The sequence below is a fragment of the Lonchura striata genome, chromosome 15 (genome assembly GCF_046129695.1).
Source record: "Lonchura striata isolate bLonStr1 chromosome 15, bLonStr1.mat, whole genome shotgun sequence".
Lineage (NCBI taxonomy): Eukaryota > Metazoa > Chordata > Aves > Passeriformes > Estrildidae > Lonchura > Lonchura striata.
The window spans coordinates 1,526,612-1,532,611 of NC_134617.1; the positions used below are offsets into that span (position 1 = coordinate 1,526,612).

The following is a 6,000-nucleotide window of genomic DNA, read 5'->3' on the forward strand; positions in this document are numbered from 1 at the left end:
GGGGGTTCTTTGGGAGGACAAAGGGCCTAAGAAGTGTTGGAATCTGTGGTATTGATGATTCTGAGATTGCAGAAAGTCTCTGTCTGTCAGCCCCTCTGCCAAAGAAGAAGTTGTAATTAATCTGTGCTGGTTTCCAGGTTGTTTATTCTGTTCATCTCTCACATGTTCTGCTGCCCTGCCCAGCTCTGTCCTGCAGGGCAGCGTGTGGGGCTCTGCCCTCAGTGGGATGTGACAAACATTAAATACCAGAAACTCCCTGGGCTGCATTTACAAGAACGTGCCAATATCTGTCACCTACGTTGGACAGTGTGTCCCCAGCCTAAACCAACAGAGAAATGCCAACACCACAGTGAGACATGGAGGGCATGAAGAAGGAGAAAAAGGACAAGGCACACCCAATTTCCTCCATCTTGTCCCTTTTGGACCCCTAATCTAGAATCCTAAAATTTTACTTTTGCACCCGTGCCACACTTAATTATTACTGATATCAAACACTCAGAGCTGATAATTCATCCTGTAAGATTGAAAACTCTTTTCCATGGGCAGAGATCACAGCCAGTGTCTCTGGGGGCTCTGTCCAGGGGGTTCCTGACCCCTGCCAGAGGGAAGCCCTGGATTCCCATAGGGAAGGAGCAGTGAAGGCAGGGCTCTGAACTGCTCTGAAATAAAGGCAGGGCTCTGAACTGCTGCCTCAGCTCGGGAAAACACAGACCCAGAGCAGGAGAATGATGTCCCTGCTCAGCCTGGTGCAGCAGGTCCAGCCCCTGTGCATCAGCCAAACCCAGCTCTGCAAAACCCATCTGGGAACAGCCAAACCCTCCTGGCTGCACCAGGGCAGGGCAAAACCACCCAACATCACCAAGAGAGGGGCTGAGAGTGGCTTTTCACCCTCAGCTCGCCATGCCAGGCTGGGCACAGGAGCCTGTGCCCAGGGGTGACTCTCCAGAGCAGCAGCATCTCCTCATGAGCCTCAGGGCCACCGCACCTCCAGCGATTTTCTCTAATTGTTTCCCTAATCACATCAAATTGCCCGAGCTCCATTCGTGTTCCTGCAGAGTAATTTGCTTTTCCCTGGGCCCTGCCGGCCCTGTCTCTCCCTGCAGCCACTCCTCAGGGCTGAGGGGGGCCTCAATTACATTATGGGCTCTAATAAAAATAAGCCTAATGGAATTACACAACAAGACCAGATTAAAGCCAGCTGCTTTGCAAATCCTGGGGTTGGATTGGTGTTAGCTGAGGGAGCAAGCACATGGATCATCCCTCTCCCACCCTCTGCCCCAGCTGAGGCAAAGGTAATATCTCCCTGACAAATACTGATATAATAAAAGCAGTCCCACAAAAAGTGCACCAGGAAATGCCAGGAAACAGAAGTGCAAGGAGTGAAATGCAAAAACTATGAAGCATTTTCCCCCCTTTCCCATAAACTGCACCTCAAAGAGGTTCTTCACACTCTGCTTCCTACCAGGGATCCACCAGGTTTACAAAGAAATATTGGCACCATTTCATTGGGTGCATTGATCTTTTTAGAGAGAGGTTTTTTTTTGAGAGACTCAAAAAATGGAATGGGGCACAGGAATGACGAGGTCAGAACAGAGCACAGTCTCCAACCTGACTCTCATCAGTGTCTTTCTCTGCAAATGGGCAGGGAAACCCAAAGTGGATATTAATTAGTAGTGTTGCCATGAGAGATTTTCTTTAACCCCCAGAACTTAGCACTGTCATCCCAGATTTTAGCCACAGGGTTCTCAGGGTTTACACCAACATTCACTGCAGTCACAGAATCCCAGAATCTTCTGAAAAAGCCACCCCAGCCCATCGAGTCCAACCTGTGCCACATCCTCATTCTGTGGCACATCCCCACCCTGTCCCCAGCCCAGAGCACCCAGTGCCACCTCCAGCCCTTCCTGGGACACTCCAGGGATGGGATCCAAACCTCCCTGGGCAGTTCCAGTGCCTGAGCATCCTTTCCATGGGGAAATTCCTGCTGATCCAACCTGATCCAGCCTGAATCCTTGTGGATCCCCAGGCAGCTGAAGGCAGAGGGGCTCCCCAGTGGAATGACTTTGATAATTTCCATTTTGCCTCTGTGAACAAGCCCAGCCTGGGGCGATCCTGCCCTGCTTCCCCAGCCCTGCCCAGCAGCAGGTGCTGGGGGATGGCACTCGCCTGCTTCTCCCTCCACCAGCAGCCCACAGGGAGCATTTCCTGGCTGTGCAGGGTGGCAGTGGGATGGGCTGGGCATGGTGCTGCCTCCTCACACCCTCCTGGCACTCATTCCACCCCCTCCCACTGCCGAGTGCCCGCACAGGACACTGGGGTCCTCACCTTGTCCTCCTCCTCGTCCTCCCCGCTGTCTCCAGGAGCACAGGAGTGTGGAGAGCAGACAGAGCTGTCCCCAGAGGAGAGCTGGGCAATGCCCAGCTCCTCTTCAGCCCCACTCCCAGCACAGCCTCCTGCATCCTCCGTCCCACACCCAGCTGCATCTCCCCCGAATTCACCTGCAAACTCCTCCCACGAGTTCCAGGTATTTCCAGGCCAAAGGGCTCAGCCCCGCTCTGGCTGACACCTGGCCCTTGCTCTTTGTCCTGCCTGGGACTTCCTGGAATTCCCAGAAAAGGGGAGCGAACGTGGAAAACAGAGGCGTGCCAGCTAGCTCCAGAGGATGGAGATGAGGAGAAGGGGGGATGCAGAAGCGCTGCTGGCACTTGCAGGAGCACAGTTGGCACAGAGGAGCTGAATGTACGATTTGGAGACTTCCTAGAATGAGGCAGTAGGCTCAGTCAGAGCACTCTTACTTTTAAATCAGTGTTTACAGAGTCCTGGGCAAACTCAGCTCTTTCTGTCTGTCCTGGTCAGACAGAAAGGAAATAAGGAGGAGGAGGAGGAAATAAGACAAACACACCTGGTGTAGAAGGAGTTCTTTAAGCAAACTCAGCCTGACTCATGTTTGTTTTCTAACGGTGTTTTGGGACAGCACTGACAGAGCCAAGGTCAGGCTGGCTGAGGCAACAGGCAGAGGGAAGATCTCAGGGGAGAGGAAGGTGCTGCTCCTTGCCCATCAGAGCAGCCCCCATTCCTGCTGGCAATGCTCCCATCCCTGGCTCCCTGTTTCCTGGGCACACCTGAGGCTCTTCCCCCATGGGGTGGCACTGCACAACTGCTGCACATCCCTGGATACCTTCCCTGGAGAATGACCTCAGCCAGAGCATCCATCACCCTCTGCTACACTGACAAAATCCAAATAATCTCCTAAAAAGAGCCACCCTGCCTTTGCCAAGTGAAACCAGCCAACTGCAGTAACGGGACAGCAAAAAAATCATCCTCAAAAAACACTGGGCAATATTCCCATTTAAAGGAAAGCATTTTGGGTTTAAGAAGAAATGAAGTCATAATGACATCACACATTTCAAAGCACACTCCAGGCTCTGAAGCTGGCAAACCAGGACTTGGCTCCTTCCTCACTGCCCTCAAGCAGCACAGACTTGCAGCTGGGTAATGTTTTAATTACTCAGCCTTCTATCAAGTTTCCGAGGGTGAAGTTTGCTTTGGGGCACGGGGAGATGCCCCAGGGTTGAGGAAGTGCCTCTGTTCTGTCACTCGCGGGCACAGCTCTGTCTGTCCCCGAGTGGGACCCACAAAGTGGCTGCACTCCCAGCACCTGAATCGAAGCATCCAGGCTCGGGCAGGACTCCTGCGAGCCTCCCTCAGCCTGGGGTAATTCTGAGCAAGCTTCGGCAGCCGTGAAATGCTTTAACCTCGCTGACACGAGCTCGGGACGGATACAGAGCTTGGGGAGCCCCGGTGTGAGCGGAGCCTTTGCACTCTGGACCCTGGCACAGCACAGAGTGCTGGAAAACACCTTCACCACACAATCACACAACAGTTAAGGCTGGAAAACCCCTCCGAGACCCTCGAGCCCAGCCGTTCCCCCAGCACTGCCAAGGCCACCCCTGAGCCGTGTCCCCAAGGGCCACAACCTGCCCGTCCTCTCAGCTCCTCCAGGGACAGCCATTCATCCTCACTTCAGCAAAGTTGCCCACCCGTGCAGAGCCCGCCGAGCCTCCCCTGCCCTCCCGGTGACTTCCCCCGTGCCAGGGGCTCTGCTCTCTGCCCACCTCGGTCCCGCTGCTCCCGCGGCTCCGTGCTGCCCATCCCAGCGGGTGCTGCTCGCTGCCACCTTCACCTGTGCGGCCACGCAGCGAGCAGCCTTCCTCCGCTCCCTCCGAGCGCCCCGGGGCGACAGCGGGCACGGCACCGGGGGACAGCGGGCACTGTATACAGGGGACAGCGGGCACGGCACTGGGGGGACAGCGGGCACGGCACCGGGGGACATCAGGCACTGCACCGGGGGACAGCGGGCACGGCACTGGGGGACAGCGGGCACGGCACCGGGGGACATCAGGCACTGCACCGGGGGACAGCGGGCACGGCACTGGGGGACAGCGGGCACTGCACCGAGGGGACAGCGGGCACGGCACCGGGGGACAGCGGGCACTGCACCGGGGGGACAGCGGGCACCGCACCGAGGGACACCGGGCACCGCACCGGGGGACAGCGGGCACCGCACCGGGGGGACAGCGAGCACTGCATACGGAGGACAGCGGGCACGGCACTGGGGGACAGCGGGCACCGCACCAGGGGACAGCGGGCACCGCACCGAGGGACAGCGGGCACTGTATACAGGGGACAGCGAGCACGGCACCGGGGGGACACCGGGCACCGCACCGGGGGGACAGCGGGCACGGCACTGGGGGGACAGCGGGCACTGCACACAAGGGACACCGGGCACCGAACCCGGGGGGTACCGGGCACCGCACCCGGGGGACACCGGGCACAGCACACAAGGGACACCGGGCACCGAACCCGGGGGACACCGGGCACTGCACACAAGGGACACCGGGCACCGCACCCGGGGGACACCGGGCACAGCACACAAGGGACACCGGGCACCGCACCCGCGCCACCATCGCCGCTGCCGAGGGGCGCTCCCATTGCGATGCCGGCGAACAGAGCTCCCCCCGGCGCGGGTTTGCCACCCTCCCAGCGGATCCGCCGCCCGCCCGCTCCCTCCGCCGCCCCCGGCTCACCGTGGCCGGGGCAGAGCCCCGCGGCGCCCGGCGCGGCTCCCCCGGCGCGGCCGCTCATCCCGGCGGGCTGGGCAGGAGGCTGCCCGCGCTGCCCGGGCGGGATGCGGTCTGTCCTGCCCGCCCGGGTGGGATGCGGTCTGTCCTGCCCCCCAGGTGGGATGCGGTCTGTCCTGCCCCCCAGGTGGGGATGCGGGTCTCTCCTGCCCCCCAGGTGGGGATGCGGTCTCTCCTGCCCCCCAGGTGGGGATGCGGTCTGTCCTGCCCCCCAGGTGGGGATGTGGTCTCTCCTGTTCCCCAGGTGGGGATGCGGTCTGTCCTGTCCCCCGGGTGGGGATGCGGTCTCTCCTGCCCCCCAGGTGGGGATGCGGTCTGTCCTGTTCCCCAGGTGGGGATGCGGTCTCTCCTGTCCCCCAGGTGCGGTGTGGTCTCTCCTGTTCCCCAGGTGCGGTGTGGTCTCTCCTGTCCCCCAGGTGGGGATGCGGTCTCTCCTGTCCCCCAGCTGGGGATGCGGTCTCTCCTGTCCCCCAGCTGGGGATGCGGTCTGTCCTGTCCCCCAGGTGCGGTGTGGTCTCTCCTGCCCCCCAGGTGGGGATGCGGTCTCTCCTGCCCCCCAGGTGGGGATGCGGTCTCTCCTGCCCCCCAGGTGGGGATGCGGTCTCTCCTGTTCCCCAGGTGGGGATGCGGTCTCTCCTGCCCCCCAGGTGGGGATGCGGTCTGTCCTGCCCCCCAGGTGCGGTGCGGGGCTGCGCTCCCGGCCGAGGCTCCGCGGGCAGCGCCCGCCCCCGGCCCGCCCCGCACGGGGAGCGGGGGTGCCCGGCCCTGTCCCCGCCCCGCCCGGGCACAGCCGGGGCTGTCTCCCCGAGACACCGACCCCGAGCTCGGCCCCGGTGCCCCGGGAGCCGTGCGAGCGCTG

At 60.7% G+C, this 6,000-nt stretch overlaps 1 protein-coding gene across 2 annotated transcripts in view; it reads right to left on the reverse strand.

Annotated features, from left to right (window-relative positions):
- The window catches only part of HTR4 (5-hydroxytryptamine receptor 4), a 71,449-nt gene extending 66,256 nt beyond the window's left edge, over nt 1-5,193 (reverse strand). Inside the window, exon 1 of one of the 2 annotated variants that reach the window (XR_002466981.3) lies at nt 5,088-5,190. The gene's annotated coding sequence lies outside the window, so the exon portion shown is untranslated. Of the gene's footprint in view, nt 1-5,087 lie in introns of both variants that reach the window. The other variant, XM_021547194.3, reaches the window with a different exon arrangement.
- Between the last annotated feature and the right edge of the window lie 807 nt (nt 5,194-6,000).